At 37.3% G+C, this 23,788-nt stretch overlaps 1 protein-coding gene across 1 annotated transcript in view; it reads left to right on the forward strand.

Annotated features, from left to right (window-relative positions):
- LOC149562196 (N-terminal nucleophile aminohydrolases (Ntn hydrolases) superfamily protein) overlaps positions 1–23,788 on the forward strand; it is a 203,421-nt gene that overhangs the window by 30,798 nt on the left and 148,835 nt on the right. The gene's annotated exons all lie outside the window — the stretch shown is intronic.

Raw genomic sequence — 23,788 nt, forward strand, 5'->3', positions numbered from 1 at the left:
TTTTTTTTGTTAAATTCTATTTGTTTATTTTGCTTCTAATGTGTACTAGAATTATTCACTATACACGAATTGGAAATATGTTTCCTGTATTTGTTGCATTTGCAGGCATTGAAGTAAATTAAACCAAAATATATTACAGAAGATATGTAGACTATAGGTAAATTGCGACTCAATGAGAAGTCTGAGAATTCAATGATAAATTGCTAAATAGAAAAGTGAGATATTATTGACTGATAAAGAAGTTATAATGCTGAATCTTTTCATCAAATCAAAATTGATCCTCTGTTTCTTCTGTGCCCCGAGAATTTAAAAAATTACTATTTTACCAAGCATAGAAGTGAATGAAGTCAGGATACCAGAAGTTACTGATGGGGGAAAGACTCTCATTTCCCCATCCTTTTTATACTTAAAGCTATATCATTAAGAGATTCCGTTATAGGAGCAAGGATCCTGTCCTCATGTAACTGGATTTGAAATGGTTTGATCATCCAGTAAATACATACACACATCTAGATGACTGGATTACAGATATTGAAAAGGGACATATGGTTGTCGCCATAGTACCATCACTACAATGTTGGTATAGTACCCTTGCAATGTGATGAATATTTGTGATAGTAGTTTGTAGTATGATTTTGGTATTGATTCCAACCGCAAGAATCGTTATACTTGCATTGCTTGCCTGTACTTTATGAGTAGTCCCGAGTCACAACTTATTTTGTGATTTTGCTTTTTGAATTTATCTTGGATGGTTAGAAATTTTAAAGAATATAGACACAGGAATATTTGTTGTAATATCATTTTTTTGGTAAGTGTTTAGCTTGCTGCAATAATAATACATTTGATAGGTGGAGGTTTTGAATGATAAATCTTGATTATTAACTATTCTTTTTTATTTTTTTATAATTGTTTAAGTATTGCATGGTTAGCAATCATGAAAAATTGTAGGCTTATTTAAAAAAAAGACATTACACTGGTATTAAAGCTTTGATCTTGCCAGCTAACATGATTTGAAGTTCAGTGACATTAGAGTTTATCAAAGAGAAAGAAGTTGCAAATTTAGGGTGCAAAAGTAGAAATAAAAACATAAATGAAGGGAAGAGGTAAGAGGGTATGAAGAGATAAAGAGAAGACAAAAATCTAGTATAATGCTATTGCAAACATGAGGGTAGTGATATCCTTTGTTTGGTACTCAGAGGATGAAGGTATTACAATAATAGATAAGTCGTCTATTATTAGTTAATGGTTATCTTGTAAATATCTTAAGCTTTAGTTTGCTTTTGTTTTTCGCTTTCTCTAGAATAGAATGTTTCTATTCTTTACGATCATTCTTTTGTATAAAGTGACCTCTCGGTCTCTGTTAATAATAAACATTTATTTACCAATTACCTCGTAATATGGTATCAGAGCGAGTACTTGAATTTTTTTGGAAAAATTTATAATTTCTTCTTGAAATTATTTGTTTAAATTTTTTCGAAATTATTTCTTTCAATTTCTCAAAAACCCGCCTAGGGTTTCTCTGCTTGGAGAAATTCGAATTCAACTAAATCCTGACTAGGGTTTCTGTTCGGTTAGCAAATCACGATTTTGGAGTTTTCAAGTGCACGTTTTCTAAAAACCGCGGGCAGATTTTTCTTGGCATTTTTTCCTTGCAAACTCACGACATCTATCTGCAAATCGCAGATTTTTTTGGGCATTTTTCGTGGCTCAGTCTATAACTCGTGATTTGTTGTTGCATAAACTCGCGATTTGAGGAAGAAAACACTGTGTTTTTGCCATGCTTCTCAGCTTGTGTTTTTTTCTGACGTTTTTTTAAAAAAAACGGCTCTCAATCTAGCCTCTGCTATTTTCCTAAATCTATGACTGTTTTTGGAAGGTCCTCTGTCTTTTTGGCCATTGTTTGCTTCATATTTGGAGTCATTTTCTGCATACTCAGTCTATAATCGTGCTTGGGAAGTAGAATTGACCTTTTTTTTTTCAAGAAATTTGCCATTTTTTTGATTTCCAATCCGATGGCTAGGGTTTTGCTTGAAACCCTAACTTTTGGGGTTGAAATTTTTTTGATGGCAGATTCTTGGTGGGTTTTTCGAGAGCTCAACTGGGTTATCGTCTGTTTTTCCTGGGTACCTCATTTTCGTGCCTTGATTTTCGAGCCAGCGGATCCAAAAAAAACCACAGATTCCTTTTGGGTCTTTCGAGCTCTCTTTTGGGTCTCTCTTTGATTCTTTTGGGTCTTCCATATTTTTGCCTCAAAGAACGTGCCTTCACAGATTTTCATTGAAAAACGTGCCATGGCATCTTTGACAAATATTTTGCTCGAGCATAACTCCAAATTCAATGGTCGCAGTTATGGAACCTGGAAGCAGCACATCATCGCAATCTTTGAATATCGGAATATCGATCAACTTGTTCTGGGTGTTATGTAGCGTTTGACTTCTTCGGGTCCTGATCAAGATACATGGGATTCAAATAATCGAGAGGCAATGATGCTTCTCAAATTATCTGTGGCTAATGATCAACTTTCTCAGATTCCATCCGGCAAGACAGCTGCCGAAATCTGGACACACCTCAAAGGTCTTCATGAGACTTCCGAAAAGAGCAAAGCCTTCTTTCTAAAAAACACTCTGTTTTCTATTGTCATGGATGAGCGCACCACACTCCAGGCACACTTGAATCAGATTGAGGAAATCCGTGATCAGCTTCTTGCCATCGGTCGCAAGATGGAGGAAGAGGATATTGTGGTAATCACTCTTCGGAGTTTACCAAAATGCTATGAGCATTTTATTGAGACTCTCAACATCACATCTACTGGTGTTGATCTGAAAATCACTGATCTTTGCACCCTACTGCTTCAGCAAGATCGGTGGAAACAACAGTTCGGTAGCAACTCTAGTTCCACCTCCACTAAGCAAGCCTTTGCTGCGAAATCCTTTCAGAAGGGTAAGGGCAAGTTTCAGCAACCATCTCAGTAGAAGTCTTCTGCTTCAGCATCTGATGGTACTAGAAAGAACATTCAATGCAACTACTGCCACAAGTATGGTCACATGAAGGCTGAATGTCCGAAATGCTTAGCTGCCCAGTCTAAGCAATCAGGTTCGCAACCCAAAGCGAACAGTGCAAAGCACACTAAGCAGATGAAATCTGCCTTTTATGCCTTCATGGCTAAAAGACTTGTAGATCATGTGAAGTTTTCTGCCTGGTACACTGATTCAGGTGCCTCTTGACATTTCACTCACCGCAGAGACTAGTTTACTGACTACCAGCCTTATTTAGATTCTGTTATTTTTGGTGGTGGAGAAGAGTACACGGTTGTCGGTAAAGGCAACATTCAGATTCAGTTTGTGGGGAGGAATCTCATATTCCTTGATGTGTACTACGTTCCAAGGATGGAACTCAATTTACTCTCAGTTAGTCAGTTGCTGCGACATTCTCCACATTTGGCAGTCGCCTTCAGTTCACATCAGTGCACCATCACTGATCGGGCGACTAAGTCTACTGTTGCAGTAGGTCTTGAGGATCATGGTCTTTTCAGACTTATTGATTTTGGTGATTCTTAGGACTTAGCTATGGCTGCTTGGCGATCTTCTGTCAGCACACTTTGGCATCAGCGATAAGGGCACTTAAATGTGCATTATCTCTCACAGCTTGCACGGGATGAGCTTGTTCTTGGTTTACCAGTGATTCAGACTCGACACCTTGGAGTTTGTGACGCATGTTAGGCTGGGAAGCAACATCGCACACCGTTCACCAGTGGCGATTCTTGGTGCGCTTCTCAAGTACTTCAGCTTGTTCATGCTGATATTTGAGGCCCTATGGCCAATCCTTCTCTTCTTGGGTCTAGGTATTTTCTGTTGTTTGTAGATGATTTCAGTAGAAAAATGGGGGCGTATTTCCTTAAAAAGAAATCAGATGCATTTACTGTATTTCAGAAGTTTAAACCCTTAGTTGAAAAAGAGTTTGGAAAATCTATTATTACTCTTAGATCAGACAGTGGGGGGGGAATTTTGTTTTAATGCTTTCTCCAGCTTCTTGGATACACATGGCATCCAACGCCAGTTCACTACACCCCACACGCCACAACATAACAGTGTAGTTGAATGTTCGAATAGGACAATCACCAAGGTGGCTCGTTCCATGCTCGAACACAGACATGTTCCGAAGCAGTTAACACTGCAGTTTATCTGTTGAACCGGTCACCCACAGTGGCGGTCAAAGGTAAAACTCCGAAATAGGCCTGGTCAGGTCGCAAGCCCAAAATCAGTCATTTGAAGGTTTTTGGCTCTCTTGCTTTTGTTTGGATCCTTGATGCTTCACGCACCAAGTTGGATGCCAAGAGTCAGAAACTGATACTTGTTAGATATAACGGTCTTCACAAAGCCTATCCCTTGATTGATGTTGAGACATCTCGTCTCATATACAAGCGTTATGTAGTCTTTGATGAGCAGTGAGGACCATTCATGCCTGTTTCTCCTATTCCTGATCTAGCAGACCAGCCTATGCAGGCTAATGATTTGGGAGTTCGGCTTCCATTAAGTCCACCTGATGGGAGGGCTCTAGTAGCTCTTGTACCTCCAGTTATTCCAGTGATACCTATATAGACTCCTCCGGCTTCTCCTATAGGATCACCTCGCTTTATAGAAGCTTGAAACAGCTAGTTTTCTACTAACTAATTTCATCATTAAACTAACTGATTTATAAATCATATTCACATGACATAATTCTAAAAGGATTTAAAAACTGAATTTAAGTCTACATTGCTTTTCTATTTGTACAAGTTTTTCATTAACTATTAATTGATATATTCAGCTGAAAATAAATCTAAAACTATTTATAGATTATTGAAATGAAAATGCAGTTTGATATGCTCATGAACAACTAAGTAATTTTGAAAATAATATCTAACTTTTCAGTAAATGTAATTTACAGCTTAAAAAGAAAAATACTAAGCTTATAGGTTGAATAGAACATACTGTTTCTAGTTGAGATACTTTCTAATTAGTTGTCCAAGCTCTGACTTTGGTGAGAGGAGAAGCATTATCATAGGCTTAACTTCCCAACCGCAGACTTTTTACTTATCCCCATAGGTTCTAAATTAATAGAACGGCCCTCCCTACCCCGAGGTCAGGCATGGGATGTTCATTGATCTAGTCATTGGAGTAATCAGGTGGGTTGAGGTCCCAACAGCTTTTCGGAAGAATAACTGAAGCATCAGGACAACAACATGATCAATTTGTTGTGGCAAGTCTTCCTTTTACCACCCTAGCCAAGGATTTCAAAATGTGGGTTTATAACCCGATTTCCACCACTCAGCTTGACAACTAATTTCGAAAGTGGAATTCGCATGAGCTTATTTCATTAGATTTTATTTATATAAAGTTGGTTATTGATTTCATTCATGTGTTTCTTTTTAATAGGTTCATCTACACCTCACCATAACAGACCATCAGGCCAGTGACTCTTTGGTGCCTGAACATTGTTGTTATTTTCAAAGTTAGCACCTTCATCACCTCATTTTGGCATTAGCCGGGTGATATCTTTGGTTCTCTCAATACTATTACTAGTTATTTATCGTACTTTCTAGATGGATAAAAATAAAAATAGAGTTTCATGAATAACTTCAGAGGTTGTTCATAAAGATTGTTAATCTTGGATGCAATCTATACTTTGAGACATATGACTAATTCAAAACCATTTATTGGACAGGGAGATTGAATCTAACTCTGGTTCCTGCCTAATTACATGGCACATAAAATGTAGAGGCAGACTCTAAGAAGATTTAAATTGGTCTGAAACATATTGAAGGTGGTATGTTTAAAACAAAATCTGGAACATGGAACTTTTAAATAGAATAACTCACAGTTGGCTCTGTTAAGCATAGCAAGAATGGAAAGAAATAAGCATGTCTCCTTACGTGACACACCCATGGTTCTGCAATCAAAGTGCCTTCTCCTATTTCCAGTCGTCTCCTTTTGAACTATCTACGACTGCACTTGGGTCGGAATGCAAAAAAAATAAAATACAGACGGGTGCTATTAACATCGTAGTAGGCCAGGGATGTATTCAGAAGGAAAGGTAAAACAAAGGAAATATGGGAACGAGCATGGGTGCCAGATACGAAAAAGCTAACATATAACATCTCTGAGTTGACGTTATGGCTTCCTGTCGTTACAAGATTGCATTCGAATTCTTTAATTCGATTAGTTTGAAAAGAAACGTAAAAGAAAGAGGGAAAAAATAAAATGAAAGGAAGATGATGAAGAGTTTATTATTTAATATTATCTTATTTTTCTTGGTTAAGGTTATAAATACGTATTTGCAAGGTGGCATTATTGGATTAATAACTCTAATGTAATGGTGCCACTTTGTATTTATTTATTTATGATCTTAATCAAGAGAGTAAAATAATATTAAGTGATATTATTATTTGATAAATTTAATTAAGGTAAGAACTTTGTTTATTTTTAATATTTATATTGTTTTTTTAAAATTTTAGCTCATGCGGATTCCACCAAGAAATTTATTGTCAAGTCCTAATAACCTTACCAGGGCTATTTTTAGGTCAAACCTGTCATTCCTGATGACTGAATCTTATGACCATCCCATTCTGATGACCTCGTTTCGTAATTCTGCCCCTCTCTCTGCAGTCTTCATCTTGTAAACATTTTAAAACAACATTCTCACCAAAACATCAATTCAAGATTCATAATTTGTTAAACAAAATCATCAAGTGATCATTAGGAAATTTCATTATAATAACTAACTCATTCATCATAAATGTACGACGACTAAATTTAACTAATTCCATTTCGCATGAACACAACGGCTAGATTTAACTGACTTAGTTTCATTTGATAATCAGATCGATGCAACTGCTATAATTAACTGATCCAATTTCACATGAACATGAATAAATAAACAACGGTTATAACTACCATGATATAACAATGACTAATATGGACTAACTCAATTTCACTTGAACATGAAAAATTAATTTGGTTCAACGGCTATATTTAGCTTAAAAATTTTAAGGCAAAAATTGGGATGTAACAATGCTTCACCTGAGTTTGATCTAGCTTCTTCTGATGAAGATCTTGCTGATCAAGCATCTCCTAGTACTATTGTTGGTCATTCTCCTATCCGGTCTAAGTGGTGGGCTAAGACACTTGCTGATCTTTGTGATGATGAGCTCATTGATGGGAGAACTGCTCGGAAAAAGAGCAAAACTACAGATTCTGTTAACTTTTCTCTTATGGCCAACATTCACAGTGTATTTGAACTTCAAACATATTCCGAGGCTAAAGGAATTCCAGAGTGAGAACAAGCTATGACATCTGAATACCAGAGCCTGCTGAAGAACAACACCTGGGTCCTTTCTGATCTTCCACCAGAGAAGAAACCAATTGGCTGCAAATGGGTCTACAAAATCAAATACAAATCAGATGGTATTTTGGATAAGTGCAAAGCTCGTTTAGTGGCGAAGGGCTTTTCTTAGCGTCAGAGCATTGATTATGAGGAGACCTTTGCTCCTACCGCAAAGATGAGCACCATCAGATTAGTCCTAGCCATGGTAGCACAGTTTGGCTAGAAGGTCCATCAGATGGACGTAAAGAGTACTTTCCTGAATGGTGATCTCCATGAAGAAGTCTACATGACACAACCTCCTGGTTTCAAGCTTGCTGGTAAAGACCATCAGGTTCTCAGATTGGTAAAAGCTATATATGGCTTGAAGCAGGCCCCTCGGGCATGGTACATCAAGATTGGTAAGTACCTCAGTGATCAAGGCTACAAGAGGAGTTCGTCAGACTCAAATCTATACATCAAGACTAGTGATAATGACATCCTTCTTCTGGTTATCTATGTGGATGATCTGATCATCATTGGCAGTTCGACATCTTTGATTCAGGGAATCAAACAGAACTTATGTCAGTCTTTTGATATGACTGACCTTGGACTCATGCATTATTGCTAAGGTGTTGAAGTTTGGCAACAGTCTTCTGGTATATTCATCTCTCAGTCCAACTATGGCAGGGCCCTGTTAGACAAATTCCAAATGCAGGATTGCACACCTGCATCTACACCTATGGAGAAAGGTCTCAAGTTATCAGCAAAGTTTGATTCTCCTTCCGTTGATGATACTACATACAAGCAACTAGTAAGCAGCCTCATCTATCTCTCTGCTACTAGGCCTGATATCAGCTTCGCAGTCAGCTATGTTTCACACTTTATGACAGCTCTTAAGGCTGATCATTGGATGGCAACAAAGCGTGTGCTTTGTTATGTGAAGGGCACTTCAGATTATGGACTTCTGGACTCTTGGAGTCTAATCCTAAACTCAATGGGTTCACAGATTCAGATTGGGCATGCTCTGTTGATGATAAAAAGTCAACATTTGGATGTGTTCGGTTTGGGCTCTTGTGCAGTCACATGGACCAGCAACAAGCAGCAGGTAGTTTCTCTCTCTCTTCTATAGAGGTTGAATACAGAGGGACTATTAAGGCAAGATGTGAAGCTGTTTGGCTTCGTCAAATGCTTGGGGATATGTAGATGTCACCAGTAGGACCGACTCCTTTGTTTGTTGATAACGAAGGTGTTATCAAGTTAGCACGAAATCTAGTCTTTCATGAACGAACGAAGCATGTGGATGTTTATTGTCATTACATACGATTGCTGGTTGAAGACAAGACTATAGATCTGTAGTATGTTCCTACAACAGATCAGACTGCAGACATTCTCACCAAGCCTCTTGGTCCTGATAAGTTTGTCAAATTCAGAGGACAGCTTGATGTGTTCGATAGATTAACCAGTAAGGGAGGGTATTACAATAATAGATAAGTCGTCTATTATTGATTAATGGTTATCTTGTAAATATCTTAAGCTTTAGTTTGCTTTTGTTTTTTGCTTTCTCTAGAATAGAATGGTTCTATTCTTTACGATCATTCTTTTGTATAAATTGACCTCTCGGTCTTTGTTAATAATAAGCATTTATTTACCGATTACCTTGTAATAGAAGGTTCATTCTAAACCATCTCATAATCACCCACAACTGCATTTTGCGAAGGTGCTTCGAGTGCAAGTCTCTTCGATAGAGGAGGAAATCTGGACTGATTTTTGGCTGCATTATTAGTAGCAGGGTTAGGATATGATCTTCTTGGAATATCCTTATATGGGATATATTATCCCCAATGGATATTTTTCCCCAAATTTCTCAAGATATATCTTAGAAATTTAAATAGATAATCTCATGCAATAAGTTTTCAAATTATCTAGTGAAATACCAGAAACTAGTTAGATTGGAGTCTGGACAATATGAAATAAAGATTTCAAGCACAAGTGAGATACTCGTGTGATATCTCTAGTAGACAATGGGTTTCTGTCCACTGCCTCCAAGCTCGAGGGTTTCCGTCCTCAAAGTAGCTGAAAGCTGAGCTTCCAAATTCTTCAAGAGAAGAAATCAAAACATAATACAAACATGATGCAAATGAGGTCTTGTTCTTCTTCTTCTAAGCACAACCTAGCAATACTTCACATTCCCTTCTCTATTTCTTTATTTCCATTTAGAGACCCTTTTTCGCACTTAAATGAATAAAGTGCTATTATAATAATCAAAGGACATTTAACAATATGAACTTAAGTTTAATAGTCACTTTATTAATAAACCATTTAATCTTCAAGCATTAAAATTACTGATTACATGGACTAAGATAGTCATGTATGTTAGCTCGTTGGAAAGGTCTTGACGATATGCTCCTAGTCCAACACTGAAATGTTAAGAGTATTGAGCCCTACTAACTTACTATAAATAGTAAATATTTGGAAACTCTTGCTGAAACAATCATGATTGGTCAGAAACTAGAACTACTTCTTATAAATCTCACTCTGGTCCTTGTGAAATCACAGTTAGCCCATAGGACCAAAGCAAAATGGGCTAACGACACAAAAAATTAATGGTCTAGAAAAGGGGACATCATAGTCCTTCCTTCTCAGAGATTGCTTTCCCTTAAGCAATCTGCACTTGCTTGCTAAAACCAAATGCCTGGATCCCATACTTGGCTCAAGACTGCCCATTTGCTATGCTATATTGGTGTAAACATTTCTAACCGCAGAGTTGTGCAACCCAACTTGAACTAGTGCACCAATTGATTGAATGCCAAAATCCCAAATCATCTCACGTACACAGTTACGTCAATCTGCCATGTGCTATTGTCATAAAAGAAAATTTTCTTCATTCAACTCAGAACCTCACTCCATCTGTTATCACATACATCTCTAATGTCAAGTGGTGGTGGGAGCTCAATGGAATTGCGAAGCTCTATAAAGAAAGGAACAAAAAAAATCTTTCCACCCACCTCCTTGATACATAACTCACCCATGGGAATGCTCCACCTCAATCCCAATTGCAGATCTGCATATTATCCCTGATATCACCAACCAACTCCTGTAATACCAGCACCAATTTTAATGATAATACCTGCGAAACTGACATAATCACCATGCCGCCATGCTGGAAATGGTGGAGTAATCCAACATTAGGTGTCGCAGGAGTGAACATCTCAAAAGAGAGCAATTTGTAAAGCTAACCCATCTCACCTTCCACAATTGCGCAAGGACAAACATCATGCTAACTATTCACCCCTCGTGCACAAGAATAATCCATCAAAATCAAAACATGTCCAAGAAGGCCAAGGATGAACCAATATTCTCTCAATGCATTGAATGTGCTATAGTGCTCAATTATGAGCCTTGACTGTAATCTTGATGCAACCAAGGAATCCCAAACTCTAAATAGAAGCTTGCTATGAGGATCGTCGTACTCTTGCTACTCTCTGATCTCATCTTCACCATGCTAGAAGCGGTGAAGCCAATCACTGAAACCCATGCATGCTACAATGCATTCCCTGTCATCACTTGAGTCTCAAAGCAAACTGCTGTCATATCCATCGACTATGTGGAGATACAAATCACTGGAGGTATTTGCAACCCCGCCACTATATCTAACCTTAGTTAGACCCCCACAAATGTGCTGACCGTGTAACTAATCCGACTTGCAACAACTGACACCATAATCATCTTATAATTGTGTATTTGTATGAAATCTTTGTGATATAGAAGTAATGAATCCTCTTATATACATATGGAACTGACTTGTGTCTTTGCAATTAATCTTCCACAGTCATTTGAGTCGAATACTTGGAGCCTCTAGTCCCATCTTTTGAAGATGGAAAACCTCCATCCCACAATGGGTGGTACAACCCTTGAGCCAAACCACACGTGCACATCATCAAGTTCTCCACCTGTGGATCAAAAGAAAAATGATGAGCTCTTCTCACTGTATAGCTGTAATAAAGAATACCAACCTTCGTCGATGTATTGTTACTAAGCGCAATTGACCTGCTTAATGCAAATGAATCATACTCATCCTGATCAACACTTTTGCTATCCTCACTGGCAATCTCCTCAACTATTACATTTGAATGTTGAGCTAAAGTAGAGCATGACACTCAATTTGTGATTAAGCTCAACAATTTGATTTTTTAGCTATGCAAAGTGTTAATGTCCTTAGCATTCTTGAGCTCATTAGTACAAGTGTTTATTTCTTCTTCCTTCTTCAAAGCTTTTGAACAAATTTGTGCAAGATCAAGGAGATGATCACGATCTGAAAGGAGATTAGATAATCTGATTTCATAGTTTTCAGCCCTTCTTGGATCACTAACAGCTACAAAAATTCCTATTTGAGTTCCCTTTGTTCCCCCTCTATCTGTTCCTTCGAAAGGTGTTTTTCAAACATGTCATCAAAATGTGACACAGTTGCAATCCTTTTATCTTCAGATACTTTCATTTGACTCTCCAAATTAGGTTAACTAGTATGTGTATGAGAGCAGTTTGGTACACATGAGGTATGGGAGAAAACATCATCACACATGTCAATGTCATGAATGTCATTTACCATGTCTAACTGTCTATAGGAAATACGGACAACATTATTGTCAGAAACAAATCCAAGAAGAATGCACACCAATGTTGGGACCATTAAAGCTTGACCAAAATAAGCATCAACACTCACATAAGATGTGGAGTCATCATCATTGGCTGATTGGACAACATTCTCACATGGGCTATCAACATGCCCATTAAGCGCACTAATGTAAGCAGCCCCGCAGGACACCTCTACCTCCAAGCTACCTATCAGTAAATCTGTGCAATTATTTCATCCTTCCTATGATCATGTTAAGACTGCAAATTACTGATGGTTGTTTCCGAACAGCCTTTTATTTGCATAGTATATTTCTCTTCATTTCTTGTCACTTTTTCAGTCTTGCTTTCCATGTTTGGTTTGAAATTTTCACCACCTGCAGGCTGATTATTGACTTTTAAAAACTCCTCATACAATTCTTTACAGGGTCCATATACAAGAAGATCATGAGCAATCTCATGCTATTGTTTCTTTGCCACAATATTCTTGTGTTGTAGTCCTGGATGAAAGTCCATGTAATCAATGAAGGGTAAATCTTTTTGACTTGTGGAGGAAGTGTGTTATACTCATCATACATGCTCAGTATTTCTGTTCTTTTATCGGATTGTGAATTCTAGGCTAATTGTTGCTGTATCTTAATAAGATCTTCCTTGACTTATTCTACGCCATGATCTTCCCCATAATTGAAAATTGTTAATTGACAGAACTAACCACGAAGAGAAGATCACAGGCAACTAAAAAAGTTTTTCTTTTCTAACCCACTGAATCACTTCCTTACAAGCAGAATATGAGCAAACTCTCTGAGTTTCGAAGCACCGCAAATGATGACAAATATTGTTCAATAGAGTAATAACCCCTTATAAGAATCTTGTTAAAATCTTTACTTTTAAACAGTTGACTGTTCATAAGATTCAAAAATCTTCATGTAAAATCCCTTTCCAGTTCTGTCTCAAAAGTTTTAGTTATCAAACTTGACATTTTTTCAAAGAATTGGAGGGAGCTAATGTTGATCTCAGATTAGTTTTGACTAATGAGTGTCTATACACTTAAGTCATCTACTTAGGTCATACCGAACAAGTAACATATGCCGAGCATAAGGTAGTGCATGCCGAGTAAACAGTGAGTGCTGAGCCACTCATGTGCCGAGTCACTCAGATGCCGAGCAGATAGTATGTGCCGAGTGATTCAGGTGCCGAGCAAGCAGTGCATGCCGAGTCATTCAGATGCCGAGTGAACAACATTGAAGTTACAGTTAGTGCCAAGCACTAGGGACTTCAGAGGTCGAGTAATACAATTTTGACATAGTTGTTTGTATTGGCACAAACTACTATGTAAACCGTTTTTGGGCCAACTTAAGTATTGTTTTACGATATTTTGTTGATAAGGACGAATCTTAATTGTGAATCCCTATGCATGACATACATCCAATCAGAAAAAGGGAAGGTTTAAGTGGCAATATGGGTGAATCACTACCGTTGATTCATACCTAACCCTAAATCATCTAGATCTTCTTAAGAAAGACAAACCCTAAACTTTACAGAGATAGAGAGATGAATGCTAAGGAGATTTGAAGAGAGTTTGCATACGCAAACAGAGCATTCATGGTGATTAAGGTGTTATGAATTAAGTTACATTGCAAAATCAGTTAGAAGAAAAACATAGGACAACAGAGGTATATTTGATTAGAAAGAATCAAGTACACATCAGTATAGAGGTGATCTGACATCAAGCAACAAAGTGCTAACCGAAGGATCATTGCTGAGACATTTTAACAGGTGAATTAGTTAAATCTCTTAACAGAGTAGTCCTAATAGGCTCTTGTAAATTCTTTAACAGGGTGCTTACTTCATTGTAAGTTAAAGTCCTCTTACCAGACACACTTTAGCAAGGTATTTTAAATCCTTTAATAGGGTAAGATCTAACAATCTTGTAAGCCTTTAATAGGGCAAACCTTCATAAGGTAGATCATATTTCATGATCAAACATTGTAACCTTCATTGGATACACTTTAGTATTGCAATAGTGAAGATTTGTAGGTGTCATCCCCACTTTAGTTTTACCTTCTCCTTGGAGGGTTTCTAGGTAACCAAATATTTTGTGTCATACATGTGTTGAATATTTACTTTCATGTCATGAATGTATATGCTTGATTTGGTATTTCAGTTTACATGCATAGATTGTGAGATGGATGTATGCTGAATAGTTTTAGAGGTTGAAAGTTTTAAGTGCTGATTCCCCTCCTCCCTCTCAGAGGTTACTTTCCTATTGTATTACCAACAATTGGTATCAGAGCCCAGTTCTCTAAAAGAAAAGCTTTGCAGCTCTAAGGAAAGATCTTGGAAATGGAAGTCTACAAATTGGGAAAGACTATTGAGAATTAGACAATTGAAATACAACTTGCCCTACATCAGCTGAATGAAGCAAGAGATGAGTTAAAGAGATCATTGAAGAGAAGGAAGGAAATTGCTATTCAACAAAATGACACACAATATCAAGAGATTGACACTACCAAATTATTTGCAAATGGAAACTCCAATGAATTTGATGCAGCAGTTGTAGATTTGATGGAAAAGAATGGAACCCTATCTGAAGAGGTCAGAAATTTGAAGAGAGAACAAGAGATCCAATCAATATTGCTATGTGAAGTGACCGAGCAGAAAAAGAAAGCTGAAGAGAATAATGTCACGATTGAAGATGACAAAAGGATTTTGACCAACAGATTGGAAGAGAAAACATCAGAGGTAACTAGGATTGCTAACATGCAATTGGAAACTTTGAGTCAAATGATGTTTGCTAATCATGAATTAAATGCAAAGGATATTGAGATCACAACAGTGAAGTTCCAAAATGAACAACTGAGAAACAACCTAAAAAGAGAAAAGGAGTTTGCTGATAGTTTCAACAAACCTAGTGAAGCCATCAAATATTTTGAACAATTGATGAGATCCCCTAGATCCAACAGTGATACTTCTGGATTGGGATACACTAGTACTGAAGAAGGAGAAACTTCCAAGAGTGGCGAAGAGAGAAGTAACAAAGCTAAGTACTCCAAACCTACTTGTCATAATTGTGGTAAGATAGGTTAGACTGCTAATGTTTGTAGGAGCAAGACTGCATATCAAAATCCTAAGCAGAAATTCATGGGTCATTGCCATAAATGAAACCAACAAGGACATTAGGTACATGAATGCAGAATCAAGACCACAAGCTCACAAAGATTTGAAGGATACTGTTATAATTGTCAGATGAATGGACATAGAGCATATGAGTGCAGATCCAAGCCTAAATGGTCATCAAACAAGCAGACAAAGGTAAGGCACAATGACAACTCTTATAATTGGGATTATAACACAAGGTATAGTTGTCATTACTGTCAAGAATATGGACATGTTGCTGAAAATTGCATAAGAACACATTTTAGAAGTGACCATAGTAGATGGTTGAGTCAAACCACATGTTTTAGCTATTTGAAGACTGGTCACATAAGCAGAAATTGTCCAACAAGGTCAAAGGCACCAAACAATGAGTTCAACGAAGGCAAAGAAAAGGCAAATGTTGAGAATATCAAAGATGAAATGAACAAGACATGGAAGAGAAAAAAAGATTGCAGCACATCAAGTGTAGAAGGGATCACTTCATCGAATGGGTCAGGTGATACACCTCCTCCAATTAAGCAATCAAGAGGTGAGTGGGATTGATATTGAAAAGGATATACTGTACATCAATTCCAAGGATTTAGTGCTGAAAAGATTACATATGCATGAAGAAAGATGCAAAGTGTTTTTAAGAATCAAGAAGAAATCTTATAGTTTTTTGTTAGTTTTCATGTTGCTGCCGAGCATGAAAAGTTTCACTATGGTTGCTGAGTAAAATATTAGTATTCACAATTAGTATTTGCTGAGCTATCACAATTATTAGTATTTGCCGAGCTATCACAATTATTAGTATTCACCGAGCTCGTAGTGGTTGCCGAGTGAAAAGAAAACCTCATGGAAGCTGAGTGAGTTGAAATCTTTATTGAAGCCGAGCTTACAACTGTGTAAGCACTAAGCATTAATTGCAAGGTTTTGAGGTCTATATGTTAGATTTCTACTCATTTTACACTATTCGAATTTGAAGGAGAGCATGAAGAGCTAAAGATGAACTAGAGTAATTGTTCTGAGCTTTTGCAAACGGATTCAATAGTCACTCAACACCATCACTGCAGAATTGTAAAGGTATTTATTGTGTGTCGAGTTACGTAGTTTGAATTTCTTGCAAAACCTAGTATTATGAAATGGCGTCTAGTTCTTCAACAGCCAAGGTTGTAGAGGGAAAGGAAGTTTTGAATGTGCAATTGATAAGTAATGAGATTAAATAACCTAATTTTAGAGCTATTCCAGACATAGCTTATAAACAAGATCCATCTGGTGCGTTGTCAATGATACCATCGCAAGTCTTAATGATCCAAGATGTTAGATGCTGTTATACAGGTAAGGTTGGAAGCATAGGAGACATGGAAATTAGGAAGACATATGGGAAATTGTGTGAAAACGGAGCGTTGAAGGAGGAATTCAAAATTGTTGAGAAGAAAGGGTTAACCCGTGCCCTAGATTTCCCCAACGTCTTCAAGACAAAATGGATAAAGATAGTTTTGAGCAGGATTCATGATAATTTTGTATGGTTAGAAAATGGACCGGTGAAAATCACCAAGAAAATTGTGCATAGAGGTACAGGGTATCCAACCCTAGATTGGCCAAAGACATTGAGAAGTGAAGCAAAAGAGGTAATTGAAAGGAATATAGGAGTTGTGTGGAATAAACGAGGGATGACAATAGATACAATCACAGATCCCTTAATTGCTTTTGTAGTGAGAATTATAGCACATAAGTTCTATCAATCTAGCAGCCTAAATATTGTTCCATGTATTGCAGTGGATGTGGGATAAAAAATAGTGAAGAAAGATCATACTTATGATCTTGCCGAGTTGCATTTGCAACAATTCACTGAGAATTTGGGAGCCATAAGGAAGACCAAAAGTGCACAATACAAATTCGGATCTATTCTTGTATATATATTCTTTTATGTGCAGAATACATTTGCTACTTTTGGTGAAGCTGCATGGAAGGTAAATAGATCTATTGCAGTGCAAATAGGTGAATTCATTGAGCAACTAGGTGATAATTTTGTGTCAGTCATGACAAGCTACTTTGAAGATTTCAAGCGGACAATGAAGAAAGATTGAGGATACTAGTTTCACTAGTGGAGAAACATTTTGATGATGTTTGCTTCCTAGTTCACACTGACTACACATATGTCCAGGCAACAGTTCCTAGAGTTAGATGGTTAAGACCATTGGGATATGAAATCAACATTGATGAAGCCTTTGTAGCAATAACAACATTACTTGCAGAAGAAGTGGACAAGGAGGCTACAACTTTTGGGAACTATGATATAGCCAAATCATAAATCACAATGGACTTGTAGACTGCTTCAGTCATTAGAAAGAAGAATAAGATGGTAAAGAAATTGAAAGAGAAATTTGGTGAAGAGGCAGAAGAAGAAGATGACTAAGAAGAAGAAAATGCACCTGCCCAAGCACCACTTGTCATCACCCAAGGTCAAGGAGAGGACCAACAAGAAGAGGAAGTAGAAATTGTAGAAGGTGCCGAGGGAGAAGAAGCTAGTGAAGCACCTACAACTACTGAACAAAAGAAAAGAAAAGCTAAGACACCTACAATAAACAAACCAAAGAAGTTTGCAAAACCTACTCAGCCTACAGTACCTACAACTAGGGCTAGCACAAGGGCCACTGCACAAAATGCTAAGGAAGTAGCTATAATGTTCCTGATCTCATACCAGAGGCTTGGATACCAAAACTCAGATTTTCAAATGAATTGGCAATGTGTACGGGAGCGGAGCAATTGGTGAGTTGAGAGAAATCGTACAGGATGTACTAATGGCCGTACGGTGAGTATGGAGGGTGTGTGGTGTACGGTATCTGCAAATTAAGAATGTCCGTACAGTGAGTGGAGTAATGCATAGAGGGCCGTACACTATGATAAGATGGCGTACGGTTAGAGCTAAAGGCCGTACGGCAGAATGGCCGTACATTATGTTCAAGATGTTGTACGGGGGGCCCGGGGGGGGGGGGGGGGGGTGGCAGTCCGTACGGTGTATCAACAAGCCGTATGGTGATCCCAACAAGTAGGCCATATGGTGGCTATTGCAGTAGTACGGTTAATAGAAAAGGGCCGTACAGAGGTGAATATGTCTCAACGTATGGAAATGGAAATGTACAGTTGGATCAAACACAGACTTGATCATATACAGAAGATGTTCATGAAATCTACACCACAATAGAGATTCGAATGCTAGTAATGATTTGCCGCAAGATAATGCTATGATTTGCCGATTCGAGCGAAGTAACACATACATCAACGGAATAGGGTGAGGGTTGAATCCCACCGAAATCGTACGAGTCAAATAGGGAAGATCTTTCACGTTCGAAATGGTGAAAATACAATCTAAAGCATGCCTACAGACTTTCTACAAGCTGTGCTTAAATACCCGTCGAGGAAACCTTTTTGAGGGTGTACAAAGATAGCCGATGGTGACACAAACTTCGAAAACGAAAATAAAAATGGGTCCAAGATAAAATAAATCAATCCGCCTGCTACAAAGATTAATTTATTATTTATTTTATAACGGGAACATTACAGTAGCCAAGCCAAAGGAGAAAAGAGCTGGTCAAGCTAGCAAGGGTGAAGAATCACAGAAGAGATCAAGGAGAAAATATGTTGCTCCAACTGAATTTGATGAAGAGAAGATTGAATATGATGACAACAACCAGTTTCAAGTGGTAAGTCACAGTTCTTCAGATTTAGATAATCTATGTGAGAATATTAGAAATTATGCTGATTTAATTGGATTCTCTCACATTGAGTTTGACAGTCTTGGGAACATTGAAAAGAATCAAGTTAAAGAGGTAGTATATGCCATGATGACAATATTTAAAAAGGCTCCTCTTGAACTTGCCAACTGCATACCCAAGAGTTTGTATGAGAGTTGAGTAGAAGTGGCACTATTGTCTGAATACTGAAAAATTAATAAGAGAAACAAGACTTGCCCAGGTAATGCCAGAACTAAGGGTGCAACGACAAACATAATGGAAAATTTGCACCAAAATATAGGGCGTTCAGTGTTCTGCAAAATAACATTGAGAATGTTGTGCAAAAGTCTACTTTGATGTGGAAATCATTGTATGGTTTGACAACATCCTAGGCAATATTGCAGGCACCTATTGAGCTGGGAGAAGGAAAAGAAGGAGAAAAAGAAGATGAAACTAAACAAGGTATAGTTAGGGAGGCATGGATATGAACACAGACACACAGGCACCAACAGAGGATGAGCAACCAACAGAATAGTGTACCAGATACACTAGTGCTGAGTGTCAATCCATGTAAAATCCCTTTTTAGTTCTGTCTCAAAAGTTTTAGTTATCAAACTTGACATTTTTCAAAGAATAGGAGGGAGCTAATGTTGATCTCAAATTGGTTTTGACTAATGAGTGTCTATACACTTAAGTCATCTACTTAGTTCATACCAAACAAGTAACATATGCCGAGCATAACATATAAGGTAGTGCATGCGGAGTAAACAGTGAGAGCCGAGCCACTCATGTGCCGAGTCACTCAGATGCCGAGCAGATAGTATGTGCCAAGTGATTTAGGTGCCGAGCAAGCAGTGCATGCCGAGTCATTTAGATGCCAAGTGACAGCATTGAAGTTATAGTTAGCGTTGAGCACTTGGGACTTCAGATGTCAAGTAAACAGTGAGTGTTGAGTCACTCATGTGCCAAGTCACTCAGATGCCAAGCAGATAGTATGCGCCGAGTGATTCAAGTGCCGAGCAAGCAGTGCATGCCGAGTCATTCAGATGCTGAGTGAACAACATTGAAGCTACAGTTAGTGCCGAGCACTAGGGATTTTAGATGTCGAGTAATACACTTTTGACATAGTTGTTTGTATTGGCACAAACTACTATGTAAATCGTTTTTGGGCCAACTTAAGTATTGTTTTACGATATTTTGCTGATAAAGACGAATTTTAATTGTGAATCCCTATGCATGACATGTATCCAATCAGAAAAAGGGAAGGTTTAAGCGGCAATATGGGTGAATCACTATTGTTGATTCATACCTAACCCTAAATCACGTAGGTCTTCTTAAGGAAGATAAATCCTAAACTTTACAGAGATAGAGAGAGGAATGCTAAGGAGATTTGAAGAGAGTTTGCCTGCGCAAACAGAGCATTCATGGTGATTAAGGTGTTATGAATTAAGTTACATTGCAAAATCAATTAGAAGGAGAACAGAGGAAAGGAAATAGAGGACAATAGAGGTACATCTGATCAGAAAGGATCAAGTACACATCAGTATAGAGGTGATCTGACATCAAGCAACAAAGTGCTAACCGAAGGATCATTGCTGAGACATTTTAATAGGTGAATCAATTAAATCTCTTAACAGAGTAGTCCTAATAGGCTCTTGTAAATCCTTTAACAGGGTGTTTACTTCATTGTAAGTTAAAGTCCTCTTACCAAACACACTTTTAGCATGGTGTTTTAACTCCTTTAATAGGGTAAAATCTAACAATCTTGTAAGCCTTTAACAGGGCAGACCTTTCATCGGGTAGATTATGTTTCATGATCAAACATTGTAACCTTCATTAGATACACTTTATTACTGTAGTGGTGAAGATTTGTAGGTGTCATCTCCATTCCAGTTTTACCTTCTCCTTGGAGGGTTTCTGGGTAACCAAATATCTTGTGTCATACATGTGTTGAATGTTTACTTTCATGTTATGAATGTATATGCTTAATTTGATATTTTAGTACATGCATAGATTGTGAGATGGATGTGTGGTGAATAGTTTTAGAGGTTGAAAGTTTTAAGCGTTGATTCACTCTCCCTCCTCTCAAAGTTTACTTTCCTATTGTATTTCCAACAGCTAACTCATTACTTGTCTTCTGCCGTAATTTCAACAAATACTTAGTTTGCTACCTGTAGTTCTTGGTTTTCTGCCTTTGACTTATTGATGCTTGTTTTCAAAGGTTCTTTGATCATATATAATTCCCGTAAATGAACCACATGCAACAGTGATACGTTGAGCTTCTTCTAACGCAATTCAATTGTCTAAGAAATGATAGACTAGTCATGGGATTAAACAATTAATTTGGCTCTTGATACATATGGACCATTTGATACAGATACCTAGCTGAAGACTAACCAGTATATTAGCATAACCAATAATCCTCAAGTGGCTTCCTATGATACTTTATAATGAAGCACACAAACCTTGGATCTTTAGCAGTAATAAGATGCCTCACCAACGAGATAATTTCCCATTCAAGAACAAGAAGAATGATCCCACATACAGGATATACAAACTTCAATGCTTCTGGAAATGACTAATCTTCAAAAGGAGAGCTCATGCTTGTGCTTGTTCGATTGAACACTATGCTTCTTACTAGACAGAAAGAATGCACTTATTCTCTATGCCTAACTCATTTGTTCGTAATGACATCTGCATAACTGCTTACGCAATTTACCCGTTATGGAGGCTTAGCGGTAGTTCAACTGGCACTAACTATTTTGTGTGCAATAATGTCTTCAGGCAATGAGATTCAAGACCAACTACCATACAAACAAACTCAACAAAATGGGCTCCGTTGAAAGCTCTCCACATTGACCCAACAACTTTGGCAACCTTGACTCACGATAGGGTCCACATATCATGTGATGCTTGAATCAATCCTTTTTAACACATCCACCTGACAATTATTGAAAATGAAGCCAAAATTGCTTGTAATAGCACCACATCACTCACTACTTCATCCCTTATTTTGAAACTTTTGTCTAATGCCCTAAGTAACCTTCGACTAATAGGCTTCCATCCAACTTACTTTATTGTTGACAATTCATATCATCATTTCGAACATTGTTAATCAAAGCAACTGAATGTTTCTATCATACTCGTCCCACTCAGAGATTTACAGTAGGATTCCCTAGGGTATTTTGCAATGGGTATATCATGTAACTCTTATAATCAAATGTAGTTGTCTATTTCCTTAGCATACAAGTACTTTGCCATTCCCAAATCAAAATCGTCTCTGTTAACCCTATTCACCCTTCAATTCCATTCGTACAAGAGAGCTTTAATGATTCCAATCGACATCCTTTTGGCTCGATTCTTTTGTTGGAACATTAGAAACTACCTGTGTTGGTATTGAAGACAAATGATCGCTTGATGGATGTAATGTGTAGATAAGACGTTAAAAAACATTACTAATTGTTGATAGATTGGTCCAAAATCTTCACGGAGATAACAAATTATTTCCTCCCACAACAATAGGCTAAGTTGCGTTTTTGAATATTAACCGTGACATATATTAAACTAAAGCTTCACTCATACATATTTAAGACCCTCATAGTCTTCGACATAAATTATCATGGATTAGTATTTTCTGCCCAACTTAAGGAATTCACCAATTTATGATTATGGTATATCTTAAAGAATTAGAAAAAATTCACTTGATGTATATTTTGCTTAACTTTAATAATGGTTGTGTCTACTATTTCACGTAGTTTCAAAAGCTCTGACTAAGGATTATGATTCCACATAAATTCCTTTTGTAACAAAGCCTTATATTTTTCTTTTCACAACATTGACCAAATGGTCAAAACGACAAATACCTAGATTTTGTCTAATGAAGTTATATCGAATACCCACTATTTCGTCTACAAAACATTTTATTCCATGTATATAATGTAAATACTTTCTTAGTGTCAATTCTTTTTAGTTATGTTACTTATGAAACCTCATAGGCTCACAAGAGAACCAACTCTGATACCACTATAATATCACCAATGTATATTTTTCACCAAATTTCCTAAAAGATATTTCAGGAATTTAGACAAATAATTTCATGCAATAGGTTTTCCAGTTATCTAGCAAAATACCTAGATATAAATAGTCTTAGAAATATTATTGCATATTAATCTTCAGCAGTACAATAACAAGATCCAATTATAAGAACATAATATTACAATCATACTAGATAGATTTTAAGCACAAGTGAGATACTCATGTATATTTCCAACAAAAAATAGGTTTTTATCCACCACCTCCAAGCTCGAGGGGTTTCGTCCTCAAACTAGTTGAAAGTTAGCTTCCAAATTCTCCAAGAAAAGAAATTAAAACATAATCCAAACATTATGCAAATGAACTCTTTTTCTTCTCTTAAGCACAACTTGGTGACTTTTCACATTCCTTTCTCTGTTTCATTATTTCCCTTTAAATATCTTTTTCCCCACTTAAATGAATAAAGTTCTCTTATAATAAAACGACGTATAATAATATGAACTTAAGTTTAATCACAGACTCGGATAATCATGTGTGATAGCTTGTTGGAAAGGTTTCGGCATGGCACTCCTAGTCCAACATTGAAATGCCAAGGATATTGTGCCTTGTTGACTAATTATTAATGGTATGCATTTGAAAACTGTGCTAGAACAACCCTAATTGACCATAAACTGGAACTGCTGAGGCCAAAACTCACTTTGATCTTTGTGAAATCCTAGTTAGCCTATAGGACCAAGGCAAAATGGGCCAATGACACATAAAAAATTAATGGCCTAGAAAATGGGACATTACATGAGACAATATAAGGACCTTGAGAAATCTGCTTCTTTAGAGCAAGAAGCTCATTCGCCAACTTTTGCACCATCAAATCAGCATTGCTCGAGGTGGAAGATTCTGAAAATAATTTCCTTTGG

Source organism: Cupressus sempervirens, chromosome 4 (genome assembly GCF_028749045.1).
Source record: "Cupressus sempervirens isolate cs-2001-9-10 chromosome 4, ASM2874904v1, whole genome shotgun sequence".
Taxonomy (NCBI): domain Eukaryota; kingdom Viridiplantae; phylum Streptophyta; class Pinopsida; order Cupressales; family Cupressaceae; genus Cupressus; species Cupressus sempervirens.